The sequence below is a fragment of the Sus scrofa genome, chromosome 13 (genome assembly GCF_054392235.1).
Source record: "Sus scrofa isolate SSC_HxYL_T2T_F1_AM1 chromosome 13, Sscrofa_HxYL_maternal_Yorkshire_Landrace_v2.0, whole genome shotgun sequence".
NCBI classification, from domain to species: Eukaryota; Metazoa; Chordata; class Mammalia; order Artiodactyla; family Suidae; genus Sus; species Sus scrofa.
This window is the reverse complement of record NC_139395.1, coordinates 102,069,715-102,095,356: the sequence shown is the minus strand read 5'-3', so window position 1 is coordinate 102,095,356 and position 25,642 is coordinate 102,069,715. Positions and strand designations below refer to the sequence as shown.

At 36.8% G+C, this 25,642-nt stretch overlaps 1 protein-coding gene, 1 long non-coding RNA gene and 1 pseudogene across 3 annotated transcripts in view; 2 read left to right on the top strand and 1 right to left on the bottom strand.

Moving 5' to 3' along the window:
• Positions 1-25,642, bottom strand: part of LOC110256311 (uncharacterized) — a 611,762-nt gene that overhangs the window by 169,957 nt on the left and 416,163 nt on the right. Inside the window, exon 9 of one of the 2 annotated variants that reach the window (XM_084990014.1) lies at positions 9,486-11,889. The exons of the other annotated variant lie outside the window; for it this stretch is intronic. The gene's annotated coding sequence lies outside the window, so the exon portion shown is untranslated. Of the gene's footprint in view, positions 1-9,485; positions 11,890-25,642 lie in introns of those variants that run through there. 2 annotated transcript variants of the gene reach the window in all.
• The window catches only part of LOC106508354 (uncharacterized), a 460,477-nt gene that overhangs the window by 397,082 nt on the left and 37,753 nt on the right, over positions 1-25,642 (top strand). Inside the window, exon 5 of the long non-coding RNA XR_014824157.1 lies at positions 8,938-9,077. This is a non-coding gene — a long non-coding RNA (uncharacterized LOC106508354). The remainder of the gene's footprint in view (positions 1-8,937; positions 9,078-25,642) is intronic.
• Positions 20,014-20,134, top strand: LOC146397523 (small nucleolar RNA U3; annotated as a pseudogene).

The following is a 25,642-nucleotide window of genomic DNA, read 5'->3' as shown; positions in this document are numbered from 1 at the left end:
CCACATTGGAGCTTGATATTATATGGGATAAATCAAGCAGACCCTATGTACAGTGATTAAAATGAAATCCATTTACTGGTATATGTTCCCTGGCTTCCACCACTGCCAAGATAATTGCCACTGCCAAGGCTTTATGTTCAATGAACTCAATCAGCCAGTCCAAAATGTCACATGTTGATGCTGGATGGTGCCAAGCAAAGAGGAGAGTTTCTAGAGAGCCTAGGAGGGGGGAAAGCTCATACAAATGAGCTTTTTGGCAAGACATAATCCCCTTTGGAAGAACCCCTACCTTTCACAGAGCATACTGCATTTTGCTAGGAACAAGTCCCAACTGTGTTCCTTTTGAGAAATACTGGTAAGTTTCACCATCACTGATAATATGGGTCTGATGGTGGCAAAAATTCTCCAAATAAGTGCCTACTATATTTATTTTCCAGATGATTACTTATTCTCAAAATATCTTGTTATTTTTCTTTTTAAATAAAAATTTTCCAACTTCTCTAGTGTCTTGCTGTAGCTAATTATCCCTATAATTTTTCTCCTACTTCAATGTTAGAACTTATAAAGAGTGTAAAAAAAAAAAGACTATAAAAAATTGTGTAATGCAAAGCAATGGACAGATAAAGGCTTTGTATTTGCACTTTGTTTTAGAAAGCACCCTTGTTTTGTCTTTTACATGTAGATGATTTCTTCTCTTGATTTTCATCCAAGGAGAATTTTATTCACCTAGTAACTTTCCATAAAACTGAATACAAAAGATTCCTATCTTCTTATTCTAGCTTTACCCAGAATGGATATAATTTGTTCCACCAAGTTTTCATTACTCTTTTGCTTTGGTGTGTTGTCATGTATTGTCACATTTACTTTCTCGAAAGCATGAGAATATGGTTGCTATAATATACCATTAAATAAATGTCTTTCTTTTATTCAGCTGGTAGATGACAGAACAAGAGTTGATATTTAGCAAAGTTGACCTTATAATAAATCTGTTTATAGTTTACTCTTGGAATATGCTACACCTTGAATCCTTAGTATAAATTTGATAAATTGTTTTCAATTTACTTTTTTTGAAAAAATATTTTCCTTGAAATTATGAATTGATATGTAAAGATAAAATACTCCAAACATCAATACTCCAAAATAATAATCTTTAGATTCTACCACCTAGGGAATTAAGATTTATGTTTTAAGTTCATATAAACATCAATTAAAAGCTATGTAATGGCTCTATCTAGGTTCAGGGATAAAAATGCAGCCTAGAATTGTTGTGTATGTAGATTGTAGATGTGTGTGTGAGTGTGTAATTTTTCTTTCTTTCTTTTTTTTTTGCCACACCAGTGGCATGCAGAAGTTCTCAGGCCAGGGATCAGATTCAAGCCATAGCAGTGACATTAAATCCTTAACCACTAGGTAACCAGGGAACTCCTAATTTTTCTTTTATATTGTATGGAGAAATTGTATTTAACCAAGTAAAAAATAAGACAAATTCTATAAATCCTAAGGTTTGTTTTTGTAAAAATCCATCTCTTAAATTAATACTACTTAATATTTTATACTGCTACAAGGAGAAACAATAAAAATTTACAAACCGCTGAATTATTCATTTATTTATTTATTTGTCTTTTGTTTTTTCAGGGCTGCACCCATGGCATATGGAGGTTCCCAGGCTAGGGGTCTAATCAGAGCTACAACTGCCAGCCTATGCCACAGCCACAGCAATGCCAGATCCAAGCCGCATCTGTAACCTACACCACAATGGCAACACCGGATCCTTAACCCATTGAGTGAGGCCAGGGATCAAACCTGCAACCACATGGTTCCTAGTTGGATTCATTTCTGCTGTGCCAAGATGGGAACTCCACAAACCACTGAATTAAAAACATTTCCCAAGGAAAAAAATGCAGCCTATGTACTTCCATACTGTTTCATAAACACTTTCTCCCCCTTCTTTACCACTATCCTCTCAATCAGCACATCAAAAAATAGGCAAGACTTTCTGAGATCTATATAAGTTTTAATAAAAATGTTCCTGAACTAATAATTTCTAATAGTTTTTAAAGTTAAGAAAAAACTGGTTCAACCTAGTAAAGAGTGTAGTCGTCTTACTGAGGTATTAATAAAAAATAAATGAAGAGATACTCACACCAACTTCCTAAATAATTTCCCCTTTAAGTCTAGAGCCAAGAAATGGACTGAATCTATGAGGTAGATTTTTCTTTCCCAGATTGTTTTTTCCTCCCCACCCAACCATAGTGGTCTATGTTCAATAACATTTAAGTTGCTTATCCCCTTTCCCTTCTTTTTATGTAAACCATTGTTTAAGAGACAATCTTAAAAAAAAAAACAAAATCAAAAATTTATGATTATATAGAAACATGCATCTTCATGGTTTTTGTTTATCTTAGATGGTTGAAATTCCTAGTGTGTTCTATTCCTGTTGTTAAAGTTAGCCATTGCCATTAACCTTGTTTGTACTGTTTTTATTGATGACTTCTTGAGGTTGTTTTGAATATATGTGCTTATTAGGAACCAATAACTCTTTTATTCTCCAACTTAATTACCTGACTACTTTAGATCTTGAAAGAGAAAGATTTTTGTTCCCTTTATTTAAACAGACTGTTCTCCGTTTTTACTAATCAGACTCTCTTGTCTTTCCTGAGGCGATGCTCAGACACCAAAACACAATTTCTAACCATAACTTGATAAGATTGTCATATTTTTCATTTCAATTCTTGTAACACAACTTAATTTTAACCCTTATTGCCTTTTATTGGGGGTTAGATAAAGAAGTGCAGAAAGTATGTACATAGAAGGTTGAGGGCATAAATGTCATCATTGCTCTTCTTAAAGGAGGTGTGAATGAAAAACATTGTCTGCCTTACCAGTAAACAAAGGATGTTACAACCATCAAGCTACCACAACTGCTGGGTGGGATGACGAGCCCTGAGAGAACTCTGGATGTAGACAAATAGGCTGCCCACTGCCAAGCCCTCAGCCACTCCAAATAGTGCACCCCAGGAAACTTAAGGTGGGTAAGAACAGGATACCAGCCCTGGATGGATAGGATGCATACCAAAGGAATGATTTCAATGAGCCCAGACTTTTGCATCTTCCCATACAAAGAAAAGAACTAACTTCCTTAACTTGAGATGTCTGGTTTTCTTTAATAAACAGTAATCTTTTGATGTTCCAACTACTTGGTCTTTGTTGCAAAACCCTCTATATGCCCTAGCTCCCCCTTACCTCTGGGAGCAGTCCTTCAGCTTCCTGAGAGGCTGCCTCCTGGGTTTACGTCCTCAGAAAGTCCACCAAATATTAACATAATTCTCAACATTTAGGTTTTGCATTTTTTTTCAATTGACAGTAGTTATTATATAAGGATCTCTGAAGTCAGGAGGCACTTCAGCTCCTACACCCCACTGGTTAATAAGGCATATTGGCTTTCCTTCTAGAATGTTCCCCATCCATTTTTTACTACTATCCTCAATACAAGCCTCCAATGTTGGTGACCTCCCTCCTAATTGCTCTCACCTTCCTCTATAATCCATTCCACACATGTGGTTAGAGAGACAAGTTAGATCATGTCATATCCTAGCATAGAATCCATCATCATCTGCTCCATCACACTTTGAATTTCACACTTAAAAGCCCTGCATAACCTGGCTGTGACCCTCTCATCTCTCTGATTTAATCTCCTAATAAGCTCTCATGCACTCTCTGCCCTAGTGGCTACCTGTGTATTCCTAGGACACACCAAGCATGAAGCTACTTCAAGGTTTCTTCATGATCTTCCCTCTCCTTGGCCCTGTCTTAGCCAGATCAGCTATGACTTCCTCCTCATCATTCAGGAATTCCCTGATTTCTGTATTTCAAAAGGTTCTTTCTGATGATCCAGCCTAATTGCTCTCCACAAAGAATAGCATCATTCAACTTTATTGGCTTTATAGCTTGTATTATCAGATGTTTCTTTATTCATTCACTCCCTGCCTGTCTTCTCTAGAATAAAATAAGCTCCATGAGAGCACAGCCCACATTCTCACAGCTCTATTCCCACAGGTGATACACAATAGGTACATTATAAATGGAAACTGAGATGAGTATGAAGCCAAGAGGTTAAGTCAGAAAAAGTAGAGTAAGAAATTGTATGTTATGATTATGGCTATAATTATGAATATGATTACTCTTCTAAGTCACTACTAATAAAATTTACTCTGTAGTTGACATAAAAAATCCTCAACACATAATATATAAATTATGCACATAAGTGATAAAATTAAAGAGAATTAGAAATCTGGAATAGCTAATAGATGACCACACCTTCTTGCATTCCCCTTAGAACTGATGGAGCCTAGTGGAAGGGGATGATGGAAAGCAGGTGAAACCCCTGTTGACTATAGAGCTGGACAGAAGCTTCTCTTGATACATGGAACCGGGTGGGAGAGGCCCTTCCCTCAAGACTTGCTCATTGCCTGGAAATTAGTTTGCCTTATGTTCATCCATCTGGGTTGTGACAGCTAATTCATTTTCTCTTTAAAAGAAATTACAATTTTGGCACAGGTCTTAATGCTTAGCTCCTAAATCTTCCATTTTAAGTCTTGTTGAATGTTGATGTTTCAATCCACTCTGAAAATATATAGCAGATATTTGCAAATCTAGTTTACTTGAAACTTTGGTTTTCTAAGATGCAGCTTAGGATATCTTATTGTAACCAGGTCTCTGGTTCATTCTTCCAAGGCTAGAGGAGGGAACTATGGTAATATTGTATTAGACAACAGAAGCATCTGTTCTTCATGGAATTTTGAATAGTAGAAGGCTGGTGATCCCTCCTGATAGGCAATGAAAATAAGAGTTCATGGTAGGCTTTTCTCCTCTGTGGCAGGCTGCTCTAAGTATTCTTCAGTGGGATTCAGACCATTAAATGCATCTTGGAAAATCTGTTATCAGCAGGGGAGTGGGAGACTATTGTTCATCTGAAACTCACCCAAGGTCCCAGTAAAAATCATTGTGATAGTATATCTGATAGACCAGATTATTTTATACTTGAATTTCAAAGGATGGCCCCAAATCTCTATATTATACTATCTTTACAATTATGTGGATAGAAAATATTATATATCTTATATTACATTATTTATATTGTTTTCTTCTTTATGTAACCAGGTAGGACCCTGTGGGGCCTTCTCAGCACAGGCCTCCCCGCATATCCTCTGCTTTATCTCCTCTCTGAAGTACCTAGAAAATAGTAACTAATGCACATTTTCTGAGTTGTTTTACAGATGCTAAACCCTCCAACTAATGGAAGAAAAGAACTACTTGTTGACCATAAGCACATAGCCCCCAGGCCTACCAGGGCCTAAGGATTGATAACATTAACCCTTGTGACACTGCCCTGTTTGTTACCTCACCATCAACAAATCAGGGATTTGTAATATGAGCTGATCACTTTCTTCCCTCACCTGCCTTTTAAAATGCTCTCCTGAAACCCACTGGAGACTTTAAGGGTTTTGAGGATTAACTGTACTGAACCCTTATCTGGTGCCCTGCAACAAATGCTGCACTTTGCTTTACCACAACAGGGTGTCAGACTGGCTTTACTATATAAGAGTAAGCAGATTCAGGTTTGGTTCAGTAATGTGTAGAATGAATATATAATTATGCAGCTCACACACTTTAAAAACCTCTTCTCTCATACCATCCCTGATTCTAACCTCCTTTGTTATTATGGAAAAATAATTTCAAAAATTCCTCTAATCCAGCTAACAATATATAGCTCTTGTCTGGACAAAAAGTATAGAACAAATCTGCTTTCAAGTTTTACTTAGCATATACTGCATCTGCAGATGGGTACTCTGTCCAAAATCCATCTGCTACTGTGCATTAATACATGGAAAACTATCATTGCCACCCCCAGCTGAGGGCACATAGAATGGAAAGAATACACAATTATACCTAGAAGCCACCTGTAGAATCAGGGCTAATTCTGAAACAGGCTTGTCCTGACAAACATCACTCCAAATACAAGTCACCTAATGCAAGATGACTTTTATGATTTGCTGTTTACTTTTGTAGATGTCTCATCTTTGTGGCCTAGATGATAAGATAGGTGCCCCCAAACTTCCAAATAAACCTAGAAAAGGCAAGCCTTCTAAAACTCCCACTATCATTGAAGATCCTTCATACTCAGCTCCAGGCTTGTAAAGAGCAAGCTCCAATTCATGGCTTGCTCAATTTCATCCTTTAAGATACACTGAGAGTTAAGTCCCAACACTTTTCAGTAATTAATTCCTTGAGCAAGATGACTAGATAGGGATTTCCCTTTATATAATAAATAAATTTGAAACAATTTTTTTTATCAGTTGAGCAGTGAAGATGCCATCCTATTACATTTGTTTCGCTGTTCAGCACCTCTGAAAAACTCAGAAAATGTTTTACAATAAAAATCACCCTTGAAAGAAAGCTTTTCCTATTTAAGCAACTAAAATGTGGAAAGTTATTGCCTGAAATCAGATGTCATTTAATTCAATAACCAGTTAAACATTCAAAAAGACTCCTCCCTCAGGCTGAATATATTTAAAATGTTTGCATTTCACATGGAGAAGGTGGGAAGCATGGATATGACTACAGTCTTTTTCTTCATAAGGCTGATGTTTTTATTCTTCTCACACTTAATGTTGTGTGTGTGTGTGTGTGTGTGTGTGTGTGTGTGTGTGTGTGTTTATGAAGATCCCATTGATTTCAAGCTTCCAGAAGAGGAGGAGAAAATACTTTTTCCTAATATTCCATTGAGGGATTTTTAAAAAAACATGTACAAAAAAACACAACAAGTAATGGGAGACATAATAGTTTTCATTCTCCAGTTCTCTTTCTGATAGGGATGCAGTAGGATAGTTACACAGGTAGTTGTAGAAATCCCAGTAAGGGACCATAGAGAGGGAAACCTAGGCCCCTTTGGGAGATCACTGAAGTTAATAATTACTCAAGAGGGCCATCAGAATGAGGCAGGCTTGCTTGATTAATGGAGGCAGCATAAATGCCTCAGGTCATTGGGTGGGGGATGGAGTGAGGCCTGCATTCAGGTTCAGACCAAGGGAAAGAGTTTTAGGACCACCCTTCGGTGACAGTCCTAGTTTGACCTTATAGGGTCAAATACTCTCTTACCAGATACCAAGGAGGAGCTACTACTCTGAGAAAGAGGGACCAGTGGTCTTTTCCCACCCCCACTCCCCTTGCATGATAAATCTGTAGCCCAACTAATCGTTGGGGCAGAGCCTCCTTGTCTGTCCACTTGCATCTCTCACAAGCATCCTATCTTAATAAATCTATTTCTTGCCTATCACTTTGTCTCTTCCTGAATTCCTTCTCCACTGAGGTACAAGGAACCCGAGCCTCAGTAACTCCAGACACCAGGTGAGTGATTCTAATTTAAAACTGGGTTCAAGTCCCAATCTGGGTTCTGGCTGGGTTCAAGCCAATAGTGTTGTCAGTTTCATTTCTATTTCTCTTTTTCTGCTTTCATTTTTGTTTTTCCTTTTTAAAAAATAAATGCAACATTTGCCTCTTAGTTTCATATGATTCTGGTAATTTTATGGACTAATCAGAGTGTTCTATCAAAGGATTGATCACTAAGGGAAAAAAAAGCTTTTATCATTTTCCAAAATAATTAAATCTTGGAGCTACTGACTTATAAAAACTCATTCATTATCTTTTTCTTTCTTTCCTTTTTTTTTTTTTTTTTTTTTTGGCTTTTTAGGGTTGTACCTGTAGCATATGGAGATTTCCAGGCTAGGGGTCCAATCAGAGCTGCAGTTGCCAGCCTACACCACAGCCACAGCAATGCCAGATCTGAGCCATGTCTGCGACCTACACCACAGCTCATGGCAACGCCAGATCCTTAACCCACTGAGCAGGACCAGGGATTGAACCCTCAACCTCATGGTTCCTAGTCAGATTCATTTCTGCTGTGCCAGGATGGGAACTCCAAAACTCATTCATTTTCAATTGACATTGACATTGCTTGAAAAAAAGAAAACTACCCTTTCTTCTCCATGTACAAACATTTCCCATTACTTATTCCTTTCTTCTCTTTATTTTGGTGATTAGTACTTAAGTTGTAAATGTTTAGCTTATTGAGAATTTTGTTTTCTCAAGATGATATAATTTTAATAAAAATTTAATGGAGTGGTTAAAGATCATTATTACTAAACATAATGATTAATTTCATAGTTCCTCTAAATCTTACCTTGAATGAAACAGTTTATAATTCACCTACTCTGTGAAACTTCTTAGGCCTTTCTACCCTAGTAGAACAGATACATACACACACACAGAGTTGATTGTATTCTTTCTAGTGCTTAATAAATACACTTATTGGTAGACTCATTGTACTGATTATAGTGGTTCATCTTCATGTCTATTTTCACCATAAGTCTGCTTATCTGAATGGTAGGGATTTAGTTATTTTAATATATCTGCCTATAGATAACTGAACAACACCTGGCATACACTAGACAATAATAAGCACATATATGTTGCAAAAAGTGTTTAAATTTCCTTAATTTCATTTTTTTTCTGATTATAAAATAATAAGCTGTATTGTAGAATATTTGAAAAACTTTTAAAAATACAATGAACATTCATCCTTTTTAACTCTATCATCCAGAAAGAGCCACTCCTAGTATTCATGTCTTAATTAATTGTTAAGAATTTGATTTTGTGGTTTGAGATGAATAAACAAGGACTTTCACAATCCCAAACTACCCCCCCTTTCCTCCCCTTAACTGTGTTTCACATCTTCCTTAAGAGATTATATATTTTTTGAAGTTTCTCTTATTATCTGCCAGTTCTTTTGCTGTTATTTGGGGTCTAGTTTGTGTCTTTCATTAATTAATTCTTTATTTTCATGCAATAAATATTCATTGACCTCCTGCTCTGTTTCAGGTACTACACTAGCCTTGAAAAAATAATATTGAGCAAACATACATGCCTCTGCCTTTGTGGAACTTACAGTTAGGGGAGCAGAAGATAACAATTTATAAAAGACTCAGGTTTCAGTTTAAAAAGTGTGAATCCTATTGCAGGTGGGTAATCTGCAATACTCATAATCTAGACATTCAGAATTGTGTTTGAACATCTGCCATTGCCATTGTGCATGTGTATATTGAGCATGTCTGTGTGTCTGTGCTTGAATGCTTTTCTTATTCTAATCATGTTATGGGAGTACTTAAAATTTTATAGCTAAAGTGAATTTTTCTAGCCATAAAATCAAACGCTCTTCCTCCTCACTCCCCAAAATTACATACTCACTTGATTTTGTTTCTGATTTGTTATTAATTTATTAAACAATTAATATATAATCAAACCTTCCAAATAACTTCGTTTGGAAGAAATCACATATTTTCAAAGGTTTAGAACATCGAATATTCCTTTCAAATTCTGATATTTTATATATATAATCACATTAATTGTTCACATTTTATTTTATTTATTTTTATTTTTTTATTTTTATTTTTTCGTCTTTTGTCTTTTTGGGGCTGCACCTGCAGCATATGGAGGTTCCCGGGCTGGGGGTCCAATCAGAGCTGTAGCTGCCAGCCTATGCCACAGACGCAGCAACATGGGATCTGAGCCACATCTGTGACCTACACCACAGCTCATGGCAATGCCAGATCCTTAACCCACTGAGTGAGGCTAGGGATCAAATCCACAACCTCCTGTTTACTAGTTGGGTTTGTTAACCACTGAGCCACAAGGGGAACTCCAACCATCCACATTTTAAAAACTTAGTAACAAATCAAAGCCAATTTAGTCTCAGAATAGGTCTGCAACTGAGAACTATTTTTCTGTTTTTTATTTATTTATTTATTTATTTTGCCACTTGCTTGGCACATGGAAGTTTCCTGGTCAGCGGGCCCAGGCCACACAGTGACAATGATAGATCTTTTAAATGCTAGCCTACCAGGGAATTCCAAGAGCTGCTTTTCTGATATAACATTTCCTTTAATGAAAAAATAGATAAAAGAAGAATTTATCCTTTGATTTCTTTATCCCCCAAAAGGTTTCCATTTATTAAACTATGTTTTAAATGACTTATTTTAGTAATATTAAAAATTCAATGATAAAGAGAAAAGAGAAGTGAGGCAAAAGAGCTTGAATTTAAGCCATTGCTAGTGGATTTCCAAAATATATTATTAATTTTATGAATTATCATTCATTTGATTTGAGTTACCTCATAACTTTTAAAAAAGTAAATCTATGTAGGCTTTCAACTTATATGTCTTAATACAAATCAGAAATGCCTGTATACTCCACCATGGCTCTACTCACCTAGTCAATGTAAAAAGTAAAGTAAAGTAAACTTGTATTAATAAATGTAACAGAAGGGAGGAGGCAAGATGGTGGAAGAGTAGGGGGACATGCTCGCTCTCTCCCACAAACACAACAAAAAAAACACATCTACAGGTTAAACGACTCAAACAGAACAGCAATCAATTGCTCGCAGAAGAACCTAAACTCCAATAACGACAAGAATCTCGTGACATAACTGGGTAAAACAAGAGAAAAGAGGAGAGTGAGAGAATGGGAGTCCAAGCTGGATGGGCGCTCCCAAAAGGGAACTGTGGAGAAGAAAGGGATCCCACACCCTGGATCACCTACTAGATGGAAAGATCAACCGAATCAGAGGAATCTCCAGATGCAGAGAAGAGTGCAGCACTAAGTCGGAGTTCTGAAAAGCAGAGTGAGAACCAGACAAATCATCTGAACTACCAGCACAGTCACCAAAAATTGAGATGCTTGGGTGGGGGCTGGGCAGAGAGACCTCGGCTCTGGAGGTTAGTCCCTGGGAACGGGCTGGGGTGGGTGGTGTGGAGACTGCTTGGGGGCGTCTAGGAACCAGTCTATCAGATTTGACAGGGCAGAGACTGCCTGGGAGACTAGAAAGCAGAGCGTTGTGGGGGGGAGGGAGCAATACACTAAGGGCTGGGAAGTGGAAAGCCACACCAGAGGGAACCTGGGAGAAGAGCTGGATCTGCAGGAGAGACAAGGCGCCAGTGTTGGGGAGGGAAGAGAATACTCCCTACACCACAGCGAGCTCACCGGCCTGCCAGCTATCAGGAAGCTGTGCTTCCCAGTGCATTCCTCCCCGCCCACCCCTCACGGACATGCTGGACCTGGGGCTGCCTGCCATCCCAGAGGGCTGGCCTCGATACTTCACGGAAGCCTACCACTGCAGGGGCTTTCCCTGCCCTGGCCTGCTTGCCCTCTGGAGGGGCTACACCCCCGCAGAGCAGCACCCAACACTGCCAGCCCCCTGCAAGAGCCCCTGCAGCCCAGAAAAGATAGAACAAGCTCAGCTGGAACATGAAAAATCTGCCTTCGTTCTCAGGCAGTCCTTCCAAGTCAGGCTACCCTGGGGAAGAGCCTCTGGGGTTCTCTCTAGCCCAGCTAGCTGCTCCAGCCCTCAGAGGGTGCTGCACTCCTGAGGAACAGCCGCCCAGCACCACCAGCCCCCTGTAAGAGCCCCACAGCCCAAAAACACCAGAGCAAGCTCTGCCCAGCTGAGTGAAATCTGCTCCCATTGTGGTGCGGAACTCCCAGTCCTGTCTGCCCTCAGGAAGTCCTCCTTTGCTTCAGAGACACCCTGTCAGTCCCGCCCACCCTCTGGAAAAGCCACACTGCCTCAAAGAAGACTGAGCAACAACGCCAGCCCTCAGGAAACATTCCACAGCAGTGCCAAGGCAAACACTACCCGGCCACGGAGAATACAACTCCACCAGGAAAAAGAAAACACCATGCAAGATGAAGAAGCCGAGAAACCACCCCCAGTCAAACCAACAGGAGAACTCACCTAAAACAGTCAACAATGAAACAGATCTCTGCAGTCTGACAGACCTGGAATTCAAATGAGAAATAGTGAAAATACTGAAGGAATTAAGAGAAGATATGAACAGTAATGCAGACACCCTCAGAAAGGAACTAGAAAATATAAGGAAGAGCCAAGAAAAACTAGAACATTCATTTGCAGAGATGCAAACTGAACTAAGGGCAGTAAAAACCAGAATGAATAATGTAGAAGAACGAATCAGTGATGTGGAAGACAGATTAATAGAAATCACCCAATCAGTTCAGCAGACAGAAAACCAAATAAAAAAACATGAAAGCAATAGAAGAAACCTATGGGATAATATAAAGTGGGCCAATCTGTGCATAATAGGAATTCCAGAAGGAGTAGAAAAAGATAAGGGGATAGAAAACATATTTGAAGAAATTATCACTGGAAACTTCCCAAATCTAAAGGATACTGAGTTCAAGATACAGGAAGCACAGAGGGCCCCAAACAAGTTGAACCCAAATAGACCCACACCAAGACACATTATAATAAAAATGGCAAAAGTTAGTGATAAAGAGAGGATCCTAAAGGCAGCAAGAGAAAAGCAGAATGTTACCTACAAGGGAACCCCCATAAGATTATCAGCTGATTTCTCTACAGAAACACTACAGGCCAGGAGGGAACGGCAAGAGATATTTAAAGTGCTAAAAGGAAAAAATATGCAACCTAGAATACTCTATCCAGCAAGAATATCATTTAAAATAGAAGGGGAAATAAAATTTTTTTTCCAACAAACAAAAACTAAAAGAATACAGCAACACAAAACCCAGGCTTAAAGAAATACTGAAAGGGCTTCTCTAAACCTAAAAGAAAGGAAGGAAAGAAAGGGAGGAAAAAGAAAAAAAAGAGGAAGAACTAGGATTGAGGAAACCACAATCAGAGAGCAGTCACTCAAATAAGCCAGTATGCAGATTTAATCATGAACATGTTTCAAACAAAATAAAATTAACAAGAAAAAAAAAAAGAGTCATCAAAATCATAAAATGTGGGCAAGGGAAGTAAGGAAATAAATAGACCCATTTTTTGTTTGCTTGTTTCTCTTCTTAATTTTAGTATAGTAATGAAGTGTTTAAACCTACAGGACCATCAGGCTAAAACACACAATTATAGGAAGGGGTTAGCATACTTAAAAAACAGGGCAACCACAAGCCAAAACCAAACACTGCATTCGCAAAAAATGAAAAAAAAAAAAAAAAAAAAAAAAAAAAAACTCAAGCAGAAAATAACCAGAGACCATCCAACCAAAAAAAGAAAGGAAGAATGGAGATCCATAGAATCAACTGGAACAGGAGGTTTAAAATGGCAATAAATAATCATCTATCAATTATCACTTTAAATGTCAATGAACTGAATGCTCCGATCAAAAGACACAGTGGCTGAGTGGATAAAAAGGCAAAAACCTTCAATATGCTGCCTATAAGACACTCACCTTAGGACAAAGGATACATATAGATTGAAAGTGAAGGGGTGGGAAAAAATATTTCACGCCAATAGACCAGGAAAGCAGGAGTTGCAACACTCATATCAGACAAATAGACTTTAAAACAAAAGACATAAAGAAAGACAAAGAAGGACACTATTTAATGATTAAGGGATCCATCCAAGGAGAGGATATTACTATCATCAACATATATGCCCCAAATACAGGAGCACCCAGATACATACAACAAATATTAACAGACATAAAGGGAGAAATTGAGGGGAATAAAATCATAGTAGGAGACTTTAATACCCCACGCACAACAATGGATGGATCTTCTAGACAGAAAACCAATAAAGCAACAGAGATCCTAAAGGACACAATAGAAATGTTAGGCTTAATTGATATCTTCAGGACACTACATCCAAAAAAAATCAGAATACACATTCTCAAGAATCGATCACATATTGGAACACAAAGCTAACCTCAACAAATTTAGGAGCATAGAAATTATTTCAAGTATCTTCTCTGACCACAATGCCATGAAACTAGAAATCAACCACGGGAAAAGAAATGAGAAAAAACCTACTACATGGAGACTAAACAACATGCTACTAAAAACCAATGGGTCAATGAGGAAATCAAGAAGGAAATTAAAAAATACCTTGAAACAAATGATAATGAAGACACAACCTCTCAAAATCTATGGGATGCTGCGAAAGCAGTGCTCAGAGGGAAATTTATAGTGATACAGGCCTTTCTCAAAAAAGAAGAAAGATCCCAAATTGACAACTTAACCCAACACCTAAATGAATTAGAAAAAGAACAAAAAAGGCCTAAAGTCAGCAGAAGGAAGGAAATTATAAGACCAAAGAAGAAATCAATAAAATAGAGATTCAAAAACCAATAGAGAAAATTAATAAAACTAAGAGCTGGTTCTTTGAAAAGGCAAACAAAATTGACTAACCCCTGGCCAGACTCACTAAAAAGAGGAGAGAAAGAACTCAAATAAATAAAATTATAAATGAAAAAGGAGAAATCACAACGGATACTGCAGCAATACAAAAAAACCATAAGAGAATACTATGAACAACTACATGCCAACAAATTTGACAATCTGGAAGAAATGGAAAATTTTCTAGAATCTTACAGCCTGCCAAAACTGAATCAAGAAGAAACAGACCAATTGAACCAACCGATCACTAGAAATGAAACTGAAGATATCATAAAAACATTTCCTACAAATAAAAGTCCAGGACCAGATGGTTTCACAGGCGAATTCTATCAAACATATAAAGAGGATCTGGTGCCCATCCTCCTTAAACTTTTTCAAAGGATTGAAGAAGAAGGAACACTCCCAAAGACATTCTATGATGCCACCATCACCCTAATCCCAAAACCAGACAAAGATAACACCAAAAAAGAAAACTATCAGCTAATATCGTTGAAGAATATAGATGCAAAACTTCTCAACAAAATCTTAGCCAACCGAATCAAACAACATATCAAAAAAATCATACACCATGACCAGGTAGGGTTCATCCCAGGTTCACAAGGATGGTTCAACATACACAAATCAATCAATGTCATACACCACATTAACCAAAGAAAAGTCAAAAATCATATGATCATCTCAATAGACGCAGAAAAAGCATTTGACAAAGTCCAACATCCATTCATGATCAAAACTCTTGCCAAAGTGGGTATAGAGGGAACATTCCTGAACATGGTCAAAGCCATTTACGGCAAACCCATAGCAAATATAATACTCAATGGGGAAAAACTGAAAGCCTTCTCACTCAAATCTGGAAAAAGACAGGGATGCCCACTCTCACCATTGCTCTTCAACATAGTTTTGGAAGTCCTAGCCACAGCAATTAGACAAACAGAAGAAATAAAAGGCATCCATATAGGAAGAGAAGAGATAAAACTGTCACTATACACAGATGACATGATACTTAGGGTTATACATAGATAACCCTAAGAACTCAACCCCAAAACTACTTGAACTGATTAATAAATTCAGCAAAGTAGCAGGATATAAGATTAACATTCAGAAGTCAGTCGCATTTCTGTATACCAGCAATGAAATATTAGAAAAGGAATAAAAAAATATGATACCTTTTAAAATTGTACCTCAAAAAATCAAATACCTTGGAATACACCTGACCAAGGAGGTAAAAGACTTATATGCCAAGAACTATAAAACTTTAATCAAAGAAGATGTAAAGAAATGGAAAGATATTCCATGTTCCTGGATTGGGAAAATCAATAATGTAAAAATAGCCATACTACCCAAAGCAATCTACACATTCAATGCAATCCCTATCAAATTACCCAGGACATTTTTCACAGAACTAGAACAAACAATCCAAACATTTATATGGAAACACAAAAGACCCAGAATTGCCAAAGCAATCCTGAGAAACAAAAACCAAGCAGGGGGCAGAACTTTCCCAGACTTCAAGAAATACTACAAAGCCACAGTCATCAAAACAGTGTAGTACTGGTATCAAAACAGACAGACCCGACCAATGGAACAGAATAGAGAACCCAGAAATAAACCCTGACACCTATGGTCAATTAATCTTTGACAAGGGAGGCAAGAACATAAAATGGGAAAAAGAAAGTCTATTCGGCAAGCATTGCTGGAAAACCTGGACAGCTGCATGCAAAGCAATGAGACTAGAACACACCCTCACACCATGTGCAAAAATAAACTCAAAATGACTGAAAGACTTAAATATACGACAGGACACCATCAAACTCCTAGAAGAAAACATAGACAAAACACTCTCTGACATCAACATCATGAATATTTTCTCAGGTCAATCTCCCAAAGCAATAGAAACTAGAGCAAAAATAAACCAATGGGACCTAATCAAACTGACAAGCTTTTGCATGGCAAAGGAAACCAAAAAGAAAACAAAAAGACAACTTACAGAATGGGAGAAAATAGTTTCAAATGATGCAAAGGACAAGGGTTTAATCTCTAGAATATATGAGCAACTTAACACAACTCAACAGTAAAAAAGCCAATCAACCAATGGAAAAATGGGCAAAAGACGTGAATAGACTGTTCTCCAAGGAAGATATACAGATGGCCAGCAAACACATGAAAAAATGCTCAATGTCGCTGATCATAAAAGAAATGCAAATCAAAACTACCACAAGATACCACCTCACACCACTCAGAATGGCCATCACTAGTAAGTCCACAAATAACAAGTGCTGGAGGGGTTGTGCAGGGAATGCACTGTTGGTGGGAATGTAAACTGGTACAGCCACTATGGAGAACAGTTTGGAGATACCTTAGAAACCTATACATAGAACTTCCATATGACCCCACAATACCACTCTTGGGCATATATCCGGACAAAACTCTACTTAAAAGAGACACATGCACCCGCATGTTCATGGCAGCACTATTCACAATAGCCAGGACATGGAAACAACCCAAATGTCCATCGACAGATGATTGGATTCGGAAGAGGTGGTATATATACACAATGGAATGCTACTCAGCCATAAAAAAGAACAACGTAATGCCATTTGCAGCAACATGGATGAAACTAGAGACTCTCATACTGAATGAAATGAGCCAGAAAAACAAAGACAAATACCATATGATATCACTTATAACTGGAATCTAATATCCAGCACAAATGAACATCTCCACAGAAAAGAAAATCATGGACTTGGAGAATAGACATGTGGCTGCCCAATGGGAGAGGGAGGGAGTGGGAGGGATCAGGAGCTTGGGGTTATCAGATACAACTTGGAATAGATTTACAAGGAGATCCTGCTGAGTAGTATTGAGAACTATGTCTAGATACTCATATTGCAACAGAACAAATGGTGGGGGAAAAAATGTATACATGTAAGAGTAACTTGATCCCCATGCTGTACAGCGAGAAAAAAAAAATTAAAAATTAAAAAAATAACAGTTTCTTTTAACTAAGTCTGAAAAAGAAAAAAAATCCAAACATCTCTAAATACTCTAAAGAATTTAATGGAGAAGGAAATATCAAAGAACAACTCCAAAATAATGTGCTTTTTTGTTGCTATTTGAGGATTTCTTGTAGAAATGTAGTATTTGGACACTTTAGAGGGTGACTTTATATGTTGTTTGGAAGATAAATAGAAAATCTCAAGAATTATTAATAGGCAAAAAATAGCATATATGTATGTTTGATTGTATAGAGGTAAAAGTAACTTACGATAGTTTTTGTTTTCATGGTCATATTTCTCAACTTAAAATATGCTGTATCTTTAGTGTCCATGATTTTATTTGCTATTGATGAGATTTTACATTTATTTACTCTTTTCTGCACAAAGAATTTTCTTGGAAGATATGTAAAGGTAAAATATTGAAAATGTCTTAAGGAAATATCAACAAACATGATATTACCTCTATTATTTTTACTTTTCATTAACTTAAATTTTTTTACATCCCTAAGCAAAGTTTTATTTAAATATATAAAACTCCTAGAGGAAAACGTAGGCAGAGCACTCTTTGACATAAATCACAGCAATATCTTGTTTGATCCAACTCGTAGAATAACGACAATAAAAGTTAAAATAAACCAATGGGACCTAGTTAAACTCAAAAGCTTTTACACAGAAAGGAAACTAAAAACAAAACAAAAGACAACCCACAGAATGCGAGAAAATCTTTGCAAACAATGCAACCAACAAGGGCTTAATCTCCAAAATAAACCAAAAAACTCATACAATTCAACAATAATAAAAAAAACCTCAATTGAAAAATAGGCAAAAGACCTAAACAGACATTTCTCCAAAGAAGACATGGAGAGGCAATAGGCACATGAAAAGATGCCCGGCATCACTAATTATTAGAGAAATGCAAATCAAAACCACAATGAGGTATTATCTCACACTGGTCAGAATGGCCATCATTAATAAATCCACAAATAACAAATTCTAGAGAGGGTGTGGAGAAAAGGGAACCCTCCTACACTATTGGTGGGAATGTAAATTGGTGCAACCTCTATGAAAAACAGTATCGAGGATCCTTAGAAACAAAATATAGAACTACCATAGGATCCAGAAATCCCACTCTGGGACATATATCTGGACGAAACTATAATTCGAAAAGATATATGCAGAAGCCCCCATTGTAGCTCAGTGGGTTAAGAACCTGATGTATTCTTTGTGAGGATGTGGGTTCAATTCCTGTCCTCACTCAGTGGGTTAAGGATTAGGCATTGCCTCGAGGTATGATATAGGCCACAAATGAAGCTTGGATCCAGTGTTGCTATGGCTGTGGCATAAGCCTCAGCTGCAGCTCCCATTTGACCCCTAGCCTGGGAATTCCCATATGCTGCAGGTGTGGTCATAAAAGATGTGGCCATAAAAGGTGTGGCCTTTTCACATGATGGAAGATAATATGAGAAAAAGAATGTATATATATGGATGACTGGATCAGTTTGCTGTACAGTAGAAATTGGCACAACATTGTAAATCAACTATAATTTTTAAAAAAGTTCACAAACATAAGTGAATTTTTACAAATGAACATATCCATGAAATCACCATCCACATGGACATAGAACCAGAAATCTCCATCACACACCCTGCTGGACTTTAATCTCCTTACAAAGGTAACCATTTTTATCATCATAGATTAATTTCACCTACTTTTGAAAAGTATGTAAGTGGAATCAAACAGCAAGTTCTCTATTGTGTCTGCTTGCTTTCACTCAGTATTTTATTTCTGAGATTTACCCATGTTGTTAACTATAACCATAGTGCATTTATTTTTATTGCTAAAAAGTGGAGGTCAGAAACCTTTTTCTATCAAAAGTACATACAATAAAAAAATATTTTTATGCCTTATGCTTTCCATTGCAACTACTCAATTCTAACCTTGTAGTATGTTACAGCACAAGAGCAGCCATAGATAATGTGTAGATGAGTAGATATTTCTGTGTTCTAATAAAACTTTATTTACAAAAATCAGATGGTGGCCAGATTTGGTCCATGCGCCATGGTTGCCCAACCCATGCTGTAGATTACTCTACTGTAAGAGTATACTACAATTTATTTATCTAATCTACTGTTGTTTAAGGATACTAAAACACTTATAGACTATGTCTTTTGATGGACATACATATTTATATTGGGTGCATATATCCTGAATTATGTAACTGCTGGGTAGGCAAATGTTCAGCTTGGAGAGATACTAACAGCTTTCCAAATTTATACCCACCAGCAATGTATGAGAGTTCCAGTTGCTCCATTTTTCCACCAACACTTGGTATTGTTAATTTTAATGGGATGATACTGGAATTTAAATCTATAGCAAGAAACATATCTCCAGGGAAAGTATTACTATAAATTTAAATTTAAAAATTTAATTTTAGTTGATCCATACTTCCCCCTCTCAGTATGGCATGCGTGCACACATAATCACAAGTCTACACACACACACACACGCAGAGGGCAACAAATGAAATAAAAAAAACTTCATTTTCTAGTCTTGAAAGACCCTGTGATTTTATACTGTGCTTTAGAAAAAAGATTGTATGCTTAGAGAAATAGAGGGAAAAAGTGATGTATCCTATTATCTTTAAGAGGATCATTTTAAAACCTCAGAAACTGTCTCTAGCCAGTGCTTTCAAAGTCAGCTCAAAGTGCAGTGGGATGTGCAGAAAACGTTCATTAGTCAGGCACACTGTGAATTTAGTCTTTACTTCTAGGAATCATTTCTAATCATTTGTAATTAGAGTAATGCTTTTGAAAATGTTTGCATTGCTAACCATGAGGACTTGAAACTCTCTCTTCTGGGAAAGTGAGCAGATGGTGTCACTTCATTTACTTTTTCCTGTTAGGCAGGGAGGACTAAGGGATTTAAGTTGTTCTTTCCCTCTCTCCTGCCTAGGGTTTGGATAGTTGTCTAGTCTGTGGCCATAGCTCTTGGCTCAGCTATTTCTTGTCCAGTTCCTTTTGTTTGCTACTACTTTGATCTTCACCCAATATCAGCAATGCCTTGCTTGGATGACTCTCTCACTCTAGCTCTTACTCTTTTCCTTGGCAGGAGTATTCTTTTCTTTCGGTTGTTAAGAATTTGGCCAGTAATGAGGTGGTAAGCTCCTGTCGAAGCAGCAGGAGTTGTCAGTGTTCCTTTCTTTCATTAACTTTCTTGGGCTGTAGCCACAACAGCAAGACTTCAGGGACTGAGAATTTAACCTTCTCTAGCACTGATCATTTTTCCACATGGATTCACATGGCCCCCTAGCCCCTTGGCCCCTTTCACCACTCCCCTCCCCTCACCCCGCTTTTTATAGATTATCCTGAACTTTCCGTCCAATGCTCTCCAGGGCCACCGGGAAATAATATACTTGAAGCAATTCTTTTTTTAGTTAGCCACCTTTTATTCATTGTTGTTAAATGAACAGTACTTTCACAGCTTTAACAAAAGGTGCTGAAACTTTGCTGTGGCAAATTATCTTTTTTCTTATGAAATAAGAAAATAATTGGTAACCATACTTTGTAGGATAACATTATTTATTTTAATCCTAGTGGAAGAATGAAACTCTTTGTATTCTACTTAATAATAATGATTATATATGTATATAATTAGAAATAACATTACACAGTAATCATATATTTAGAAAAATCTCAAGTAGTGATTGTTCAGTTAAATATTCATATCATCACTCACCACTCAATTCATTATAAAAGAAACAGTGTATTGAAATAGTCACTGGGGACTCTGACCAACTTAAAATGAGTTAATAATGATGATCATGATATAATAAAAGTAATAGCAATAATAATAACATTGGTATATTAATGTATATACCAAATATTATATATTCATGCACAAGTGTTATATAATAATGATAAATAGTAATTCAACTATTTTTTTATTATTTTAGATTTTTTTGGATGCCAAGTATATATCAGATCAAATGCCAGACACTAATTCCAAGATAAAACTTGTAAGGTAGTTATAATCATGTCCAGTTTACAATAAGGAAAAGGAAGCACAGACAAGTTTCCTGCCCAAAGTTAGAACTACTCTGAATTGTTTTTCTCTTCCTTCAATACTCACATCCCTCACCTCCCGTCAATCTGTTGATCTCTGAGATTTGGTTGTCATACCTATCATAAATATCCCTTTATTATCCCTGATATGAGTATTCATTTGTAAAAGCATTTCCAAAGTATAGATGGTTATATTCTTGGACTTATCATCATGAAGCATAAATGTTGAAAGTCTAGATTCACATGGTATTTCAAGCTTATTTTGAAATGAATTCTATATATTAATGCAAGTCCACCCTTACTGGTGCTTCATCTTATTACAGATAGATTTATTTATTTACAGTCACTGATAGATCATGCTCTTTTATGTGATTAGAGGATATAGAGCTAATTGAAAGTGTACTATTGGCTAGTTTTAATTTATATTGTTTCCACTAATTTCCAATTTGCCAATAGGGCCTGAGTTGATTTTCCATTCTTTAAGTCTATATTGACATGAAATTAATATCAATGCAAAAATATGTCCATGTTGAGTACTACATTCATAATATATGCTATTATGTGCTTTATTATATTTTCTCATTTCCTGCTCTGTCAGTTACTCTAATGTTCCTTCATTTTTATTTGATAGATGCAACAATTCTCTTACCCTCAGATTTCCTGATGGATATGTTTCTGTCATCTTTTCCGACCAGCAGCATGGGCTTTTAGTTACCCCAGGAAAATTAAAAAGCAACTTCTTTCATGTAGTGCTTTTTATCTCTTAATATTTCACAGTATAAGCAAAATGCCAATCTAAGTCAATTCAGTTTTATCAGGCACTCTACTAATGGCTTAGGCAGTGTGGCAATTCCATTTAAGGGCAAAAATTGAGTTCCGAAAAAAAAAAAAAAACCAACATGGGGAGTTTCAGATTATAAAGACACAAAATTATAAAACAAAGATATAAACTCGTAGTCAAGGTTCTCTTTAACTGATAGAATTGTTTCTTGTAAGGAAACGTAAGGTATTAAGCTACTTCATTTATTTATATTCAATAAAACATCAAATAAATGTAGAAGAGACAATTAACTGCCTTTCTATATTCCTAAAGTTACATACGAATGATTCCAAATTTTAAAACAAAATGATATTGCCAAAATTATAGCTTTGCAATGGTTAATCCCTTTAATTCACTCCCCTGGAGTAATACAATCTGTTACAAACACTGGGGCTAAAGGATTTAAAACAGCCGGGCACAGTGGAAAGAGCCTTGGATTGAGAACAAGAGAACTTGGCTGTAGCCCTTGATTTCCACTCTGCTCTTAACATCCCCAGGTAACCCTGGATAAGAACCTTACCTTTCCAGTCCTTCCTTTTCTACGCAAAAAGGTATTTTTTAAGAAAATAATCTATTATGTCCTTTCAAGCTCCAGACATTTATGATTATTAACTGTATCAAGTCTGGAATTTACTAAAACTATATGAATAAACTGTGCCACATATTCATTATGGGGGAGGAGCAGAAACCCAGGGGAAATTTTCTAAATCATTAAGAATGACTGCTCCTTCATTATAAATTGTGCTAATTGAAAATAAGTGGTTTTGTGATCATGAGGCTTCCCAGTTTTGTGATCATGAGGCAAGTCAGTGATTCCCTATTGCCCTTAAGAGAAAGATCATTAACATGGTCTGCAAGCTGCAGCCCCCAGCCCCAATTTAGTTCCTGTGTTAGTTGAGGTAGGTCAAAAGTGTAATGGCAGAAACACAATGGATGTTTGTTTCCTGTTTAGATAACAGTCCATAAAGGGGTTCCTGTTGGCAGACCATTCTCCTAACAGAGACTTAGGAACCCAGCTCTTCCCACCTGCGGCTCTGCCTCCTGGAGGAACTTGTATTTTTTTGTATCTGGATGACAAAGGGGAAGAGGAAATGAGCCTTGGCTCAGAAGAGACACATATCATTTCTGCTCAATGCTATTGGTGGGAAAGGGTCACGTGATCACACCTAAATGCAAAGGTGAAAAGCTGGGAAATGCAATGTTGGTAAATATCCAGGAAGAATACCAAATGAATTTTGGTACACAGCTAGTAGGTTCTACCAAAGCTCACTTCATTTATATCCTTAAGCCACACTTTTTTCAGTACCTAGAATGCCCTTACTCTGCTGCCTCTGGTCTTCAACTCAGAGCCTCCGGTTCACCTGGCTCCAATGCCCCCTCAGGTCTCAATTTATGGTGGCTTCCTCTCTGAGTTCCCATGATACTTTGCTTCTAGCCTATCTTCAACCTTATCATAATACTCACTACGATTTAATTAGTTTTCTGTTTTCTCTGCCAGGTTCTAAGCTCCTTGGAGGTAGAAACCATATTCTTTATCTGATGGAAAAAGAAAGCAAGAGAGAGAACAGGAAGGAAAAGAAAGAGCGTAACTGGGGGCTGGAGAAAAGATAGCAGATGGGCTGAAGTGTCAAATCTGTTTGTTTGTTTTTCCTTCACTGAATAGACTAGTTGTTTGGCATGGTATTGTCAGATTGAAAAGAAGATCTATCCTTCTTTGTGATTACAAAAAGGGATGTTAAATTACAACATCTCATTACATTAGTATAAAATGTAACAACCTCTCTGGGATGAAAAGCAAACACTAATTCTGACAGAAAAGGGCTGCATCTGGAAATATTTTCTGGGCCCCCTTCAAGCTTGTATCTCAGCAGAATTCTTTTAAGCACTACCAAATACTTGCTGGCTTATTCACTCTTAAAGAATTCATAGGGCTCCTCTAATCATCTTCACTGAATAGTAACTTTATCATTCTCACTGTGAGTTTCTCAGCCTGTGAAGTGAGAAGCTATAGGAGAAGAATGGAACAAAGATCAGATTCATTATGGTTAGCTTTTGAGAGAATTATCTGGAGATTTGAAAACACAAGCAGCTGAACCAACCTTTGAATTAGTATGAACCCATCTCTTTAAAATATCTTAGAACCAGAGAGCTACAATCTTTCTGACTTCCATGTTTACAAATATAGGTGTAAAATTCTTTTTTTGGTTTCATGGGGAAATAAATCAATAGAAATTGCTATGTGGTGAAGCAGGTGTGTGCTCTTTCAGAAAAAAATATGAAAGAGAATTTTGCATGTGGCAAGAAGTATTTCTGAAGTCTGAATTGTAATACATATTAGGGACCACACGAAGATGTATGAAAATAAATAAAACTATACTGATAGAATTTTACTTTGATATAAGGAGTGCAAGTCAAACAGTTGAAAACTATGTGATATACAGATTAGACTACATGGCTTCATGGACTTCTGGAAGAAAGAAAATAAAATCATTTAAAAATAATTTGAGAAGTGTTTGGTTTCAGATATGAAATTATTCTATATAACATATTTTTGGCCTCAAATTCTCACAGAAATAGTTGAGACATAAATCTTGGAAAACTGTGTCAGAACATGAACTTAAAAAAAAATGAAAATTCAGACTTCATGAGTCACCAAAGTTTTCCACATCGGTGTGTGAATCTGCAAAACATATTAGGCATGGCAGACTTCTATTGGTGTTGCCCATAAAGAGTCTATGCCTGGCATGGCATGGATTAAAAGTGTAATGAAAAACATCAGTGTATAGATGTCAGCTTTGTATGTACTGAAATTATAAAGAAATAAAGGTGGTCACAGCATTTAAGTACCCAGACAATATTTCAGGGTCTGTTAACCCCAGAGTTTTCACTGTTTACAGGTAATTAAAACTTGACCTCCATTTATCATCAGTCTAGCTGGGTTCAGATGTCCACCTCTTGTTTTAATCTTTATTACTTGCTTATCTTAAGTCCAAAATGAGAAAGCTGAGGCTTTATATATTTTTTTTAAGAAAATCACCCCACATCTTAGACTTATGCCGTAATTTTGAATATGGAGAAACCAAATTGTCCCCTATTTTTACTTTGGAGCTGAGAAAACCAGGGCCTAAGATGTGGAAGTTGCCAGTCTGAAATGAAATGGGTATTTACTCTGAAAACCAGGATTTTCCTTTGTTTTCTTTTTCTTTCATGTATTTAATTTGTATGTATACGTAACTGAAATCTACTTTTCAGTAACGCTCTAAAATGTTTCATAAGATGATGTAATTTCCTTTTAATAGAGCCTTCTGTCCTCAGAGTAAAAGCGGTTTTTCTGAAGGTATCTCTATCATTTGAACTTAATTTAAAACAAAATTTAACCTATTTTAAAGAAAAGATAAGTAGTCTTAGATTTTTAGGCTGGTTGATTTTCATCCATTTAATCTGTCAGCATGCATACAGTTGTTTCAGTTATTTAGCCACTTTGATAATGTATTATTTACAT